Here is a 13528-nt window from a genome sequence, read left to right on the forward strand (position 1 = left end):
GGTTTTTGGTTTTGCTTTTTTTTTTTCAAGACAGGGCTTCTCTGTGTCATCCAGGCTGGCCTCAAACTCAGAGATCTATCTGCCTATGCCTCCCAAATGCTGTGATTAAAGAAAGGCAGGTGCCACCATACCTACTAGAACCAAAGGTCTTTACATCCAAATAAATCATCCATTCCCAAGGGAAAATCTAGAGCAGATTTTGTCCTAACCCTAGCTAGATGACTATGAAAAGTATATGTTTTTCCTTCTTTCACTGCTGTTTTATCCTTTGTTTGCCAAGAACCAGTCTCATCTTGAAGAGGGATTCCAAGAGAAGGGGTGTGTCTGGGAGCAGGGAAACAAATGCCTCAAAGTCAAAGCATGGATTACAAGCTGATAGCTTATGTTCTGCTTGAGACAACTATCCAGAATGCTCGCTCTCTCTCTCTCTCTCTCTCTCTCTCTCTCTCTCTCTCTCTCTCTCTCCCCCCCCCCGCCCCCCTGTGTGTGTGTGTGTTCTGCTTGAGGCAGCTTTCTCTTACTATTCTAAAAACTCTTGGGATCGCTCACCTCTTGCAGATCAGATCAAAAGCTCAATCTCTTATCTACATATCAATTCAGTCATTTCTCCAGGTTTCCTTTTCATTGTCCCATGACCCAGCCCCTTGATTCTTAGAGGCAACAAGCACAAGTAGAGACAATAAGATAGCTGAGTGGGATCCTGCCCTGAATCACCATTCCTATCATGCTTAGGATTGGACTTAAACTCCCTCTGTCCCAGGCTGACCTTGGACTACATGCTTTTGTAAGTATGAATGAAAAAAGTTAGCTGCATGGGATCTTGGCTTTTGATTATCACCCCCGAAATCTCTTTATCTTCTTCCTTACTAGCTTTCTGACAAGCTGGCTCATAGTGTCGCTGCCTGTTTCTTTTCATCTGTGAAGCTCCTTATACAATTCATATTGCATCCTTATCTTTTGCATAGTTGAGAAATTATACATTTTGAACTCATGTTTTCAACATTCTTTCCCACAGCCTTAAGGGATATCCTGAAGGGTATCTACCATTTTGCTGAGATATAGACATGCCCTCACCTTCCAGATTCATGCTGTCTCTGATTATCATGGAGTCATTAACCTTGGCAGAGAGGACATTCCCCTAAGGAAGTACATGGAAATATGAACACTATTATACAAACAAATCTTATGCCCACAGCAACCGTCAACACTCATGGAGGTCCACACCCTGCTAGCTCTGTTCCAGTGTGGAAACCACGTCATTCCATCCTTCCCTTACACATGACCAAGCAGGACTTTGCATTTGTTGTCTCCATTTTCTGGTCTGTAAAACTAGTGTGCATTGATGACTTCACAATGGCCTTCAGAATGTACCCAACATTTTGCCTACATCCTTATGAGTTACTCTCCTTTCTGTCACAGACATGTTGCCACAGTGTGAGTTGAATATAATCCTTCTTTGTAGAGAAGGTACATGTACATCCTTTTGGAACTATTATAAAAAATTACCCTAAGTAATTGAGTGGCTTAAACACAGTAAATTTATTCTCATAGCTTATAGACAAGAACTCTCAAATCAGGAGCCAGAGTCTCTCTGTATACCCTAGGGGAAAATTTTTTTTTCCCATTTCTAGCTCTAGATGGGCTCAGATGTGTGCTACATAATTCTAGCCTCTGGGTCCCTTTAAATAGACTCCTCACTTTGCCACAAATACACCTGCTTTTGGGTCAAAGCTTTATCAGGATAGGCTTATTACAAGATTTTTAATTCAATAATATCTACAAAGTTCCTTTATCCAAATTAATTCATACAGATTCCAGAAACTTAATCCTAGACATATCTCTTTTGGAGGGTGAGGAATATCATAATTCAAGTCTTTTCATCTTTTTCTTTTTCTTAAAATTTTGTTTAATGTATTGAATTGTTTTGCCTGTACTGACGTCAGTACACCACATGCCTGCCTGGTACCATGGTACCCACAGAGGCCAGAAGAGGCCATCATATCCTCTGGAACTAGAGTTTCAGATGAGTGTGCCCTCCCTTGTGGGTGCTAAGAATTAAACCGAGGTCCCAGGAAGAGTAGTCAGTGTTTGAAACCACTGAGCTATCTCAACAGCCCTTGTCCTCTTTTCTTAATCTGTGCAACAGTCTTTCTACAACTCTTACTTAACAGCTTTCAGCTTCTCACAGCTTCTACTGAGAAAACCCAGGGCCAGGCCATATGGTTTTGAATCCCAACACAAAGAGCACTTTGTCAGGTGATGTTTATCTAAGATGTGGTGTGACTGACAGCCTGGGGATATCCATTGCTGAGCCTGAAAGAGACTGAAAGAGACTCAAGGATGCCCTGGACTCTCCCTAATAACTCCCATCCTAGCTTGTCTCACTAGGCTCAAAGGACTGATGGACCATCTAGACCTTTTGCTCTTGGTTGATCTGGTCCAATTTAAAAATGATGTTTGTTTATGTGTTTGTTTTTATCACTGTCAGAAGTATAAGCTTCTTGAATTATATTTTAAACTTTATTCTCATTTCAAAACTCTGCCCCACCTCCTGTGTTTCTTAATCCTGTGCCTTACTCTGCAACTCTCTCTGAAGTTGGCCCCATGTAATCTTCTGCAATGTGTCTTCCAAGACAAGTAGATTAACTTGTATACTTATTTCTATTCTCAAATCCCCAAAATATATAAATTATCAGAAATTCCATAGACTTTAAAAATATTTCCTAGACTCCAGTGAGTGCCCCAGTCAGTGAGAGCATCTTGAGGCTACAAAACCTCTATATGGAAACTCTCCATAATGAATTCATCTGTTAAGCATGGACTATAATCAATGATCAGTTTTTGGTTGCCACCACAAAATGTCTGACACAATCAATTTATAATAAAATCAATTCATTTGGCCTCGTTGTTGATAAGTTTTCAGTGCATGGTCCATTGCCCCAGTCACTTTTATACCTGTGGTAAGACAGTTTGTTACTGTACATAGCAGAAAGGTGCTCATCTTCTGGAAGCCAGAAAGCCAAGAGGGGAAGCTCACTCTCATTAAAAAAAAATCCCTTCATGAACCAAGCAGTTAATCCATAAATGAACAAAGTCATTGATGAGGTCAGAACCCCGAGGTCCACTGATCTCCCAAAGACCCAGGAACACTACTGCATGGGGGAGCAGGCCTTCAACTCATTGATTTGGGGGACATCTGGTTTACAACTCAGAGAGTTTAAATATTGATGAATGAACTGGAAAAACAGCTAGGCGTTTCACATGTGGGCCTTGCTCAAGAACTGCATTGACAAATCCACCATACATGTCAGATCTTTTCGTGGAAAAAACTGTCAATCATACCTGCCTCCTTGGCTTACAAAATTGTTCTTTGACAAGAGAGTTTTACCCCACATGCCTTCTGCTTTCATAGAAGAGCAGTACATAAAACGTTTTAGAACAGCGCCATATCGGGAAACACCGTGGGCTTTTCTCAAGAATGGATATACGTGAACAAGAAAGGGGAGACTCACAGAAAGTGATTGGTTCCTGTGCGGTCCCTCATCCTGTCACTCAGCTTAAAAGTCTTCTGTGTTCACTCTGATCTTCTCTTGCCTGCCAATGCTAAACAAGGTCTTCCAAGTTCCCACTATTAACCCCTGTGTCTGAGTCATCTACAGTTCTGATCTGGTTTCTGACCTGCAATTTGCAGAGGGCTGTTAATTTGAAAGTTTCTTGCTTTGTTTCCAGGTTTTGTAGAAGATGCTTTTCTCTCTCCGTTTACTCCTTCCTGTTCAAGGCCTGGGCAATGTGTTTCTCATATTGTGAGAAAAGCTGATTGGAGAGTTGTGAAGGACAGGAGTGGTTTACCATATATGTATATGCCTGGGGCTTTCATATAAAAGTGAGAAATATATAATGCTTTTCGTTTTGTGTGTGTGTGTGTGTGTGTGTGTGTGTGTGTGTGTGTATGAAACATTGAATAATTTCACCGTCCTTGAGAAATACAAAATTTTACAATAAGTACAAAATACCTGGTCCTTAATCTGTTGTTTCAAGATTCCAGTGATGAAAATAATTTTGATAATATCCAATTATTGGTTGATAATTCTCTCATCTTGATCCTTAAAAACATACTGCACATGAAATTCCATGTCCACCGTTTGAATGTCCTGTGAGAGGTCTTGTGACTTGGAGACCCATTTATCTTGCTGCTTCCCTCATTCATTGCCACAGTAAAGTCATGGGTCTGGCTTGAGGTCTCCAGCTTTTGTGACATCATCAATACTGAATCCTCATTGAGACTTCTTCCACTTATCCTTTTGTTGCCCTGTGTCATGGAGATCCTGCAGCTTTGGATCAGTATGACTGGCCCTTTCAAACATCCCAATCATTCATAGATGATATAGATTTGTGGGTGGGCCAGTTCACAACCCTGGATCTGGGTCTGGGTGGTTGCTGAGCTAGTCAGCATGTCCTCTCTCCCTTATCCTCACAGCCAGGGTAAGCTCTCCAGCACTGCTTTGGCTAGGCCACCCAATGCCACCATCTGGCTCACCCACACCTGTGCCTCCAGAGCCAGTACCGTTGTATCATCCCATCAAAGTGTGGAGTCCACTCTCCAATTGCTGCACCTATGAGGGGCTGGGACAGCTCTCCCCCTCTCACACCCTGGGGGCTGGTTCACAGGTGCCTTCCCTATCAGGGCCAACTCCACTCTGTTGCCCAGGCAAGGTGAAGGGGCCACTGCCCAGACTGCTACAGCCAGTAAGGGGACAGGGCTAACTGTCCTGCTCTCGTGACGCCAGGACCAGTCAGCTTTCCTGACTATAGCAGATGAGTGGGTGCGGAAAGGGGAGGGAATCACGCTCTGTACCCAGCCCTACTGTGCTGTCCAGGCTTGGTACAGGGCTACTGTCCCAGGTGCTGCAGAAGACAAGGAACAGAACCATCTCATGTGTTCTCATGACCCTGTGGTCAACTTCCCCAACTGCCTCAGGTGGCTAGAGGTGGGGGACAGAAGCCATACCCTTCCCACCCCAACAGGCCACCCCAATACAGAGGAGTGGCAGGCTCAACTCTCCCACGTTCTCAACCCCTAGGCCTGCTCAACTGCACCCCCTCTACCAGGGCCAGCTCTAGTGTGCTGTCCAGAGGAGGTGAAGGATGCACTCTCCTCAGTGCTGTAGACAATGAGGGGCTGTGCTAGCTGTCTTGACCCCGTGGGCAGCTTTTCCAACTACCAGACTTGGTGAGAGGTTGGGGGAGAGGGCATCATCTCTGTGCCCAGCCGACAAGTGATGGGGTCAGCTCTCTGATAGATATTTATGCCCTCAGAGATGGCTCACCAGCATCCTTGCCTCTAGGGCCAGCTACACTATGCTGCCTAGACAAGGCTTAGGTCAGCATCGAGAGATGGGGCCAGCTCTCCACCCAGTGAGGGGTGGAACCAGAGGCATATCCCCTGGACATTTGCATGGTCCCTGGAAGCTACCCAGGGGACATCCCATGCTCTCTAGGGGAATATGAACCACAGAGATCAACACCGACCCCTTTCCCCTGCTGCTGCAAACCCACAGACTCAGACACGGCCTTCAGCAGCAGCTTGGGCTGGGATCCCACCGTGGCAGGGATGAGTACTCATAATGGGCTACTCGTCTCTACCCCTAAGACTCCAGCGCTCGCTCTCTCGCTCTGAGATTTATTTTATGTGTGAGTGTTTTATCTGCATTTCTACCTGAATACCAGAAGAAGGCATCGGATGCCCATTACAGATGGTCGTGAGCCACCATGTGGTTGCTGGGATTTGAACTCAGGACACCTCTGGAAGAGCAGCCAGTGCTCTAACCGCTGAGCCACCTCTCCAGCTTCCTTCTCTCTTCTCGATGCTCAAGCTGCTCCTCTTCCACAGGTCTCTGTCTTCCTCCTCCGGTGCCGCACTGCCAGATTTGATTTGATTTGATTTGATTTTTATGAGTTCTAAGCATAAGATGGAGTTGGCCACCAAGCCAGGCATCAAGCCATGAACAAAGCCATGAACAAAGGACTGTCATCTGCGCCGCCCCTGACTGATAGAAGAACGCCACCACCACCAAGGTGTCTCTTTGCTTATAGCCAGGGGGGATGAACAAGTTGTTAAATTAGAGACTTAGCTTTATCATCTAGCTGGTTCTTCCACTGATGAGTTACGGGAATCTGGGACAGATGCTTATTTCATGTTTGTGTGACAGACAGGGCTTTTATTTAGCTGTGGGGAAACTATGACACCTTCGGAGGCTCTGCTGGGGTTTCTAGATGGCCCGCCTTCCACAGCCAATTGCTCTCCTGGGGTCTGTAGGTCATGCTCCTTCCCACAGCACTGAGTGAATTCTCAAAGGCAAACATCCTGCTTCTGTTGGCCCCTTCCCTGCCCCAGTTCCTCTTTTACCGACTACCCCCTATTTAACCTTTGTTTCTACTTCTGAGCGAAGTCTCTAGAACAGGTGACGTGTTCATGTCTCTCTGATATGACTACTATCGCCTATGGTGGCAGTAGCCCCTGGAGAGCCTGTGAAAGTTGGAGATTTCTGTACCCCAAGACAGTATGAAACCATGTCCTTAGGAGAAAGAAGAGAACTGTCTGCTGTGAGAATTTTTTTTTCCTGTTTGTTTTGTGGGTTTCTCCTTCAAGGTAGTAATGGGTTCCTTCCTGTTTTCTGTATCATTCTGCCCTGAAGTGGACATCGTGAAGGCTCAGGTGAAAGTTCTTTGTGCTTCTGATTAAGAGAAGACCAGGCTTCTGGCTTCTGCTAAATAGGTAGAGGTATCGATATATATCCATATGTCATTCTAATCTGTAGCATGTGCTGATACGTTGTATAGTCTGCCCAAGCAACTACGCTTTGTTCTGATTGGTTTATGGGCATCCGTGAGAATGCATTTAAGACTAATAATTTCACAACTTCCTTACAAGAAGAACCCAACTTGCCGATACTTATGTATGCTGGCCTTCAAATCATCACTGGCAACAACAGAGATGTCTTGAAGCGGCCCCTTCAGGAGTTACATTGAAGATATGAAAGGCAAATTCTAATGGACAGGCTGTCAATACATTTGCCTTTTGAGGCAGAGTGTAGTAGTATTTCCCTTTACTTTTTAAAGGGAAATAAAGGCCTGGGCTTCAGTTTTTTGAATGGAGAGGTCACTGGTCCAACCTTTCAAAAAAATTGTTGCTTGTTTGTTTGTTTGTTTGTTTGTTTTTTTGGTTGGTTGGTTGGTTGGTTTGGGGATTTGTTGTTTGGTTTTTGTGGTATTTTTTTTGGTTACTTACTTATGTCACTCACAGATGTTTTAGATTGTGAAAAATAGAACGCTGGGAAAATTAGTTATACCAATGGTAATTGTGTTCTGAGGTGTGCCAGTTTAAGCATAATCAACAAATCAGTTAGTTAATTTTAAGTTCTTAATACATTAATTGACTTGCTTAATATGTAATGCCTGACTACCTGAACACTTGCTAATTTCTTGGTATGACAGATTGCCACCAAGTAAAGCATGTGTGTGCATTCTGAGCTTCTTATTGTTCTATGTGGCTATACTTCTCAATGTTAACAAGGGTCCATTTTGCCACTCTTAGAAGGCAGAAGGTATATAAATAAAATTGACCTTCGATGTCCAACCTACAAATGCAAAGAAGTCCTTCAAGTCCATTAACAAGCTAACCGTAGTTACTTATCTCCCAGTCAGCGGTTCTCAACCTTCCTGAGGCTGCAATCCTTTACTACAGTTCCTTAAGGTGTGGTGACCGCAACCATAAAATCATCTTTGTTGCTACTTCATAGCTGTAATTCTGCTACTGCCATGAATCATCATGTAAATATCTGATATGCAGAATGAATTTATTTTTATTGCTACAAGGAGATTGTAACACACAGGTTGAGAACCACCATCCTAGGCCTTTCTGTGACGTCCTCCATGCTTGGGTGAAAGCGTGAGTCAACAGGAGAGCCTACCCAGAACAGTGTCAAGATGCCATTTAGCATGAAAGTTAATGAGGTACTTTGGTTGGGCAAAGGAACGATTTTGTTTAAAAATTAAACAAGTAATTTCATTGTTCTTATTATTGTAAAATGTAAAGGTGTACACTTAGATTTTTCAAAACCTACTTAAATAGGGTTCTTAAACACTTCAACTTCCCTTCTAGCACACTCAGCAAAGGTGGAGGATAAAGATGGTTAGCAGGACAAACGGGATGTGGACCTGTGTAGTAGTAGTTAATTGGGTGATTCCAATCTTCATTGTCAGGATATCAGCAGTCAATTGACAAACACCAAATACAAACCAGGAGCAGTGGCTCGATCCAGGAGAAATAATGAAGGTCTGCTGGATTTGACAGGCGTCTGAAGAAGTGACAAGAAGCAGCCAGAATACCACAAGAAGTTCTTTGTTTGATTTTTCTCTATGACGGCATGACAAGAGAAGATCGGTGATGACCAGTGAAGTGTTGCAAGGTGAACCAGTGCCAGAGCATTGTTCACTGTCTGCTGGGTTCTACTTACACTCTTTCTAAGCATCACATGTCCTCTCAAGTATCTACCTCAGCAAAACTTCCTCTCACATGTCTGCTTCAGCAAAACAGCTCCTCAACAGGGAGCTTCCAGAAAAGCATCACATGACACAATTGAGTCTCCAAAGAAGCCAGAAATGTTTATCTCATAAATGTAATTAACAAAGAACAAAGTACATATTCCTTCAGGAGGGAACTCTGTCTCCATTCCAGTATTGTAGCGACCGAGTCTACAATAAAATGTGAGGGTTCTCCTAAAGAGGACACTACTTTGATGGCTTTATTCAAGAATGATACATTTAGTATCAAATAGCACTTCGCTGGATAGTTTTATGTCAACTTGACATAAGCTAAAGTCATTTGAAAGGAGGAAGCCTGAACTGAGAAAATTCCTCCATCAGTTCAGGTCCTAGGCGAGACTGTAGGGTATTTTGATTAATGGAGGAGGGTACAGTCTATGGTGAGTGGTGCCATCCCTGACCTGGTGGTCCTGGGTTCTATAAGAAAGCAGGCTGAGTAAGTCTTGAGGAGCAATCCAGTAAGCAGCACCCCTCCATGGCCTCTGCATCAACTCCTGCCTCCAGGTTCTTGCCCTGCTTGAGTTCCTGCCCTGATTGTTCAAAGATGAACAGAGATATGGAAGTGTAAGTCAAATAAACCCTCTCCCCTCCCAAGTTGCTTTTGATCATGGTGTTTCATCACAGTAATAGAAACCCTGACTAAGACAATTATATTGATCTAAAAACAGAACTCAGTATCCCTTGGCTAAAAGTGATAACTTTGTCTTGGAATATTGATCTGTTTCTATTTTTCTTCTTCTAGGATATCTGATGAAAAGAAGTTGGAGTTCATCCCAAGACTTAAAATATATTTCTGTAAATGACATGTGACTATTTGCATAAATATGGCTTCATTAGAAGACAGGCATACGTATCACTTTATGTGCATGCTGTCTGTGGAGTTGCCACAAAAGACTCATGATCCTCTGATTTAAAAATGCTTTCTACGTAGCCCTCGACACAGGGTTTCCTGTCCCTTCCTGTAGGGGATGAGAGAAATCTGTTGTAAAATGATAAAAAAAAAATGGCTTTCTTTTACCCCCACTAGGTCCTGCAGCACAGTGCCCCAAGATATCTGATAGATACCTTGCCAGAAGCACACATCCCAACTCTGTGGTGGCCCAGTGTCTCTGCCGCCACACACTCCCCCAAAGTCAAATCGCCATAAGAAAGAACACACAACCCCAATAACCTCTGATCCAATTGATAAGATATAATTGCCCACCTAAACATACAAGCCCTGCACACATCCATCCCTTAAGAACATTCATAACAACCTGTAAATACACAGAGTGGAATCTTAACGTCAACCTCCATGTTCTCTCCGAGGCTATTCCAGTCTCCGGTCCTTTCCGTTCTAGTCTCCTCCTCTTCCCTCAAACTTTTTCCCGCCCATCCTTCCTTCTTGTCCAATGACAGGCCTCGTTCTATCTTGTACCCGCCCTCACCTGTATGACATCCTACAGAAGTCCTGAGTGAATGTGTCTTGTTTGACCTGGGCATGGCATAATAACTTTAAAGCCTTAGATCCATGGGAAATGGCCAGGCTTTTCCTGATTTGGGGCATCTGTTTAGAGCATATGCAGAACATGTCCACCATAGCTTTCTCCCCTGGGTGAAACAGAGACTTAACGGAGACTGCTCCCACCCACATTACATACGTCTGCCTCCCTTTTCAGCTACATTCAATAACCCTGCCTCTTTTTCGTCTGTATGTAACAACACTACTTCCCGTTCAACTGTCTATAATAGACACACTAAGCATCCAGCATGTTGACTGTTCTCCATTAGAGAGCCCAGTCACCTAATCCCAGCTTTTCTATGTGTGGTTTCCTCATTCACTCGCTACCCAGTTAGACCAGTCTACGAAGCTATGGAGAGTGTGGCCAAGTGACACCTAAACAGGGACGGGAACCATGGGATTCAAATGGGACCGTGAGAAACTCTCGCTGGTCAAAAGAGGGAACCCTCCCGAGGGAAACATGAAAATAAAGGAAAAAGCGAATGATAAAAACGAACACAAATGAGAGGTCTGGAATCCTAAGCGTGAGTTCCAACACACGGGACAAGTGGAGACAGGGAAAATTTAGATAGACCATGGAAGTGGCCTGGAGACATAACAGCATTACCCGTTCTTGGGCTACGTCTGGGATGCGTGCCTGTGGTTTCTGAGGAAGGGACGGATGATTTTGGCTCCTCGGAGAATGGGTGAATAAATAAATAAGTGGAGAAAAATCCAGGGCTAGACAGGCAGCCAAGGGACAGGAGCTTGTTCCCACGCTTGCTTTAACTGTGTTTATGTTACATCTGGCAAAGCCAAGCATCTGGCAGGTGATAGATGCACGGGCATGGAGCTCTGGGTAGGCAGTGGGCCTGCCTGATTGGTCACTTGCCTGGGCCACACTGGGCCACATTGAAGCTTGGTGAGTTGGCTCTTTTCTCTTACATTGGGGCTGGTCTGGTGCTGCTGTGTATTTAATTGCTAAGTACCGCATCCCAAGATCTGGTTGCCCCAAGATAAGTGAATTCTTACGTATACCAGCGTTTATTGTACAAAACCTTGCTCCCTAGTTATCCCCGATTGGCTAATAAAGATGCCTGCATCCTGGGCTGGGCAGAAGAAAAGTAGGCAGAGCTCAGTTCCTAGTCTTAGAGTCTGAGATAGGGACCACCATGAGGGGAGAGAAGGGAGGAGGGAGGAGGAGGATGACTCCATAGGGTAGTATGGACCATGATCATACAGCCACAGGGGCTGGTCTGATGAAGCAGGAGCAGCTGAAATGGAACACATGCAAATATTTATGAGGGGTTTGGCAGGGGAAGCAGACGAGATAGCTTAGAGGGTGGGTATCTGCGCAGCTGTAGTGCTATAAGGCTTGTTACAAACATAAAAATGTCTCTGTATCTTTTATTCGTGAACTAAATGGTCTGAAGTAGGGGGGAGACCCCTAGTTGATATTTAAAGGCAATAAGGGGGAATAGCAAATCCTCATAATTATAAAATAATAATAATAATAATAATAATAATAATAATAATAATAATAATAATAATATAGTCATCATCATCACTACCCTAATGGCTACACCGGTCGTCCGTGTCAAACAATATACACTCAGAACTTCATCTGCTCCCTGTATCTCCCTTTCTTATTTCTTACATGTTCAAGATGAACCCCTACATTTATTTCAGGGTCAGTGCTCAATGCCATACTTAAGGTTGATAGGTAGATCATTATAGCTGTTACAAGGAAGAGAAGCAAAAGCAATGTTTTAGCAAGGTGAGGGATTGAAGCTCACCAAGGATCATTTTTTTTTTTTTTTGCAGTATTAGCCAGAGGAATCGATGTGTTCTGAAGCCTTTTGCATTTCTAGGTTGTGCTGACTTAACTGGGCCACATCTGTGCTGTCATTATCGTGGGGCCAAGCACCCAGGAGGCGGGCCCCAGTTAATTCCCAATTATATCTGCTCTCCTTTTAAGGGTCTGCTGTCATGTACATGTTTGGCTAATCCATGGGACATATTAAATCTTGTCTATATGGAAGGGCTGAAACCCACCCCAAATATTTGAACAGAGACCACTGGGACTCCACGTAGTTAGAGAAATGTTCTTCCCCCAGGATAGAGGAAGCCATTGGTATAAACAGGTATATATGGCAGTGGTTTGCAATCTGTGGGCTGTTACCCCTTTGAGGCTCAAACGATTCTTTCGTGGGATCTCCTAAGACTGTCAGAAAATACAGATATTTAGACTTTTACTCATAATAGCAAAATACAGTTATGCAGTAACAATGAAGATAACTGTGTGGTTGGGGGTCACCACAGCACAAGGAACTGTATTAAACAGTTGAAGCATTAAGAAGGGTGAGAACCACTGAGGTGTGATGAGATGTGACCAAACCACTGGATAAAAGCACACCGGTGTCTCCCTTGACCAGTCTTACCTGCTTATAGACAATTATTAAACATCAGAAAAATAACTGGTTGTTTTTTTTTTTTTCCTGAGGGTTGCGTTGTTCAAAAATAGAGTAACATTCAAAGCTGCCAAGATTTGTGGCTTGGGCTGTGTGCCTCCTGAGGCATGCCACAGTGGCCACAGCCACACCTGATCTTAGTTTTCCCAGGCTTCTGTATCTGTCCAGTCGTCAGTCCCTTGCTAACCCTTGTCATGGTTCTTGGCCCAGAGCCATTGCAGGGCATGGCGCCTTGCCTTAAAGCTGCTGGCCCTTACAGACAGGGAGGAAGGCCACCTGTAGGTTCCAGGAATCTTGGCAAAGAAGACAGGACTTCACCTGCACATACAGACCTGTGGCACAACTCGGGAGCATAAGTATCTTGGGTTCTCTTTCCAAGCCGTAGCTCAGAAGAGAGAATAAAACAAAATAAAACAAAATGAAGCCCATTTCTGAAACAGTGGAAAGCATTTAGTGTTTCTAAAGAGAAGTGAATTTTCTGAATCTGGGAGATGGCTAAGGCAGTAGGTAATATTCTTACCCTGAAAGCATAAAGACCTATGTTTGATATTCAGAACCCACACAAAAAAAGCTGGGTGTAGTGGTGCCTACATGTAATCCCAGAGACAGTTGGATCTCTGAGGCTTTTAAGTCTGCCTAGCCCACTTGGGAAGATCCAAGGAACACATAAGAACACATATGTACATGCGTATAAACACCCTCATGTGCGCGCGCGCGCGCGCACAAACACACACACACACACACACACACACACACACACACACACACGTTGTTAACTTTCTGCTCTTAAAATTTGCTTAGAGCCACGGAGCTCTTACTCTGCTAACGCCATCAGCTGTGGCCTTTTCATATTAATAGTTTTGCTGCAACTGTGTAAATGAGTCAAGCCCGTGCCCCCAGTGAAACCAGCTTTTCATGATCAAGACTAATTTCTGGAGCTTTTTACAATCCAAGAAGAGACTCTTTAAGATTT

The 13528-nt window shown here is 43.9% G+C and overlaps 1 pseudogene; it reads right to left on the reverse strand.

Moving 5' to 3' along the window:
- Nucleotides 1-5949: 5949 nt before the first annotated feature.
- Nucleotides 5950-6102, reverse strand: LOC120097597 (small nucleolar RNA SNORA48; annotated as a pseudogene).
- Nucleotides 6103-13528: the final 7426 nt, after the last annotated feature.

The sequence above is a fragment of the Rattus norvegicus genome, chromosome 16 (assembly GCF_036323735.1).
Source record: "Rattus norvegicus strain BN/NHsdMcwi chromosome 16, GRCr8, whole genome shotgun sequence".
NCBI lineage: Eukaryota > Metazoa > Chordata > Mammalia > Rodentia > Muridae > Rattus > Rattus norvegicus.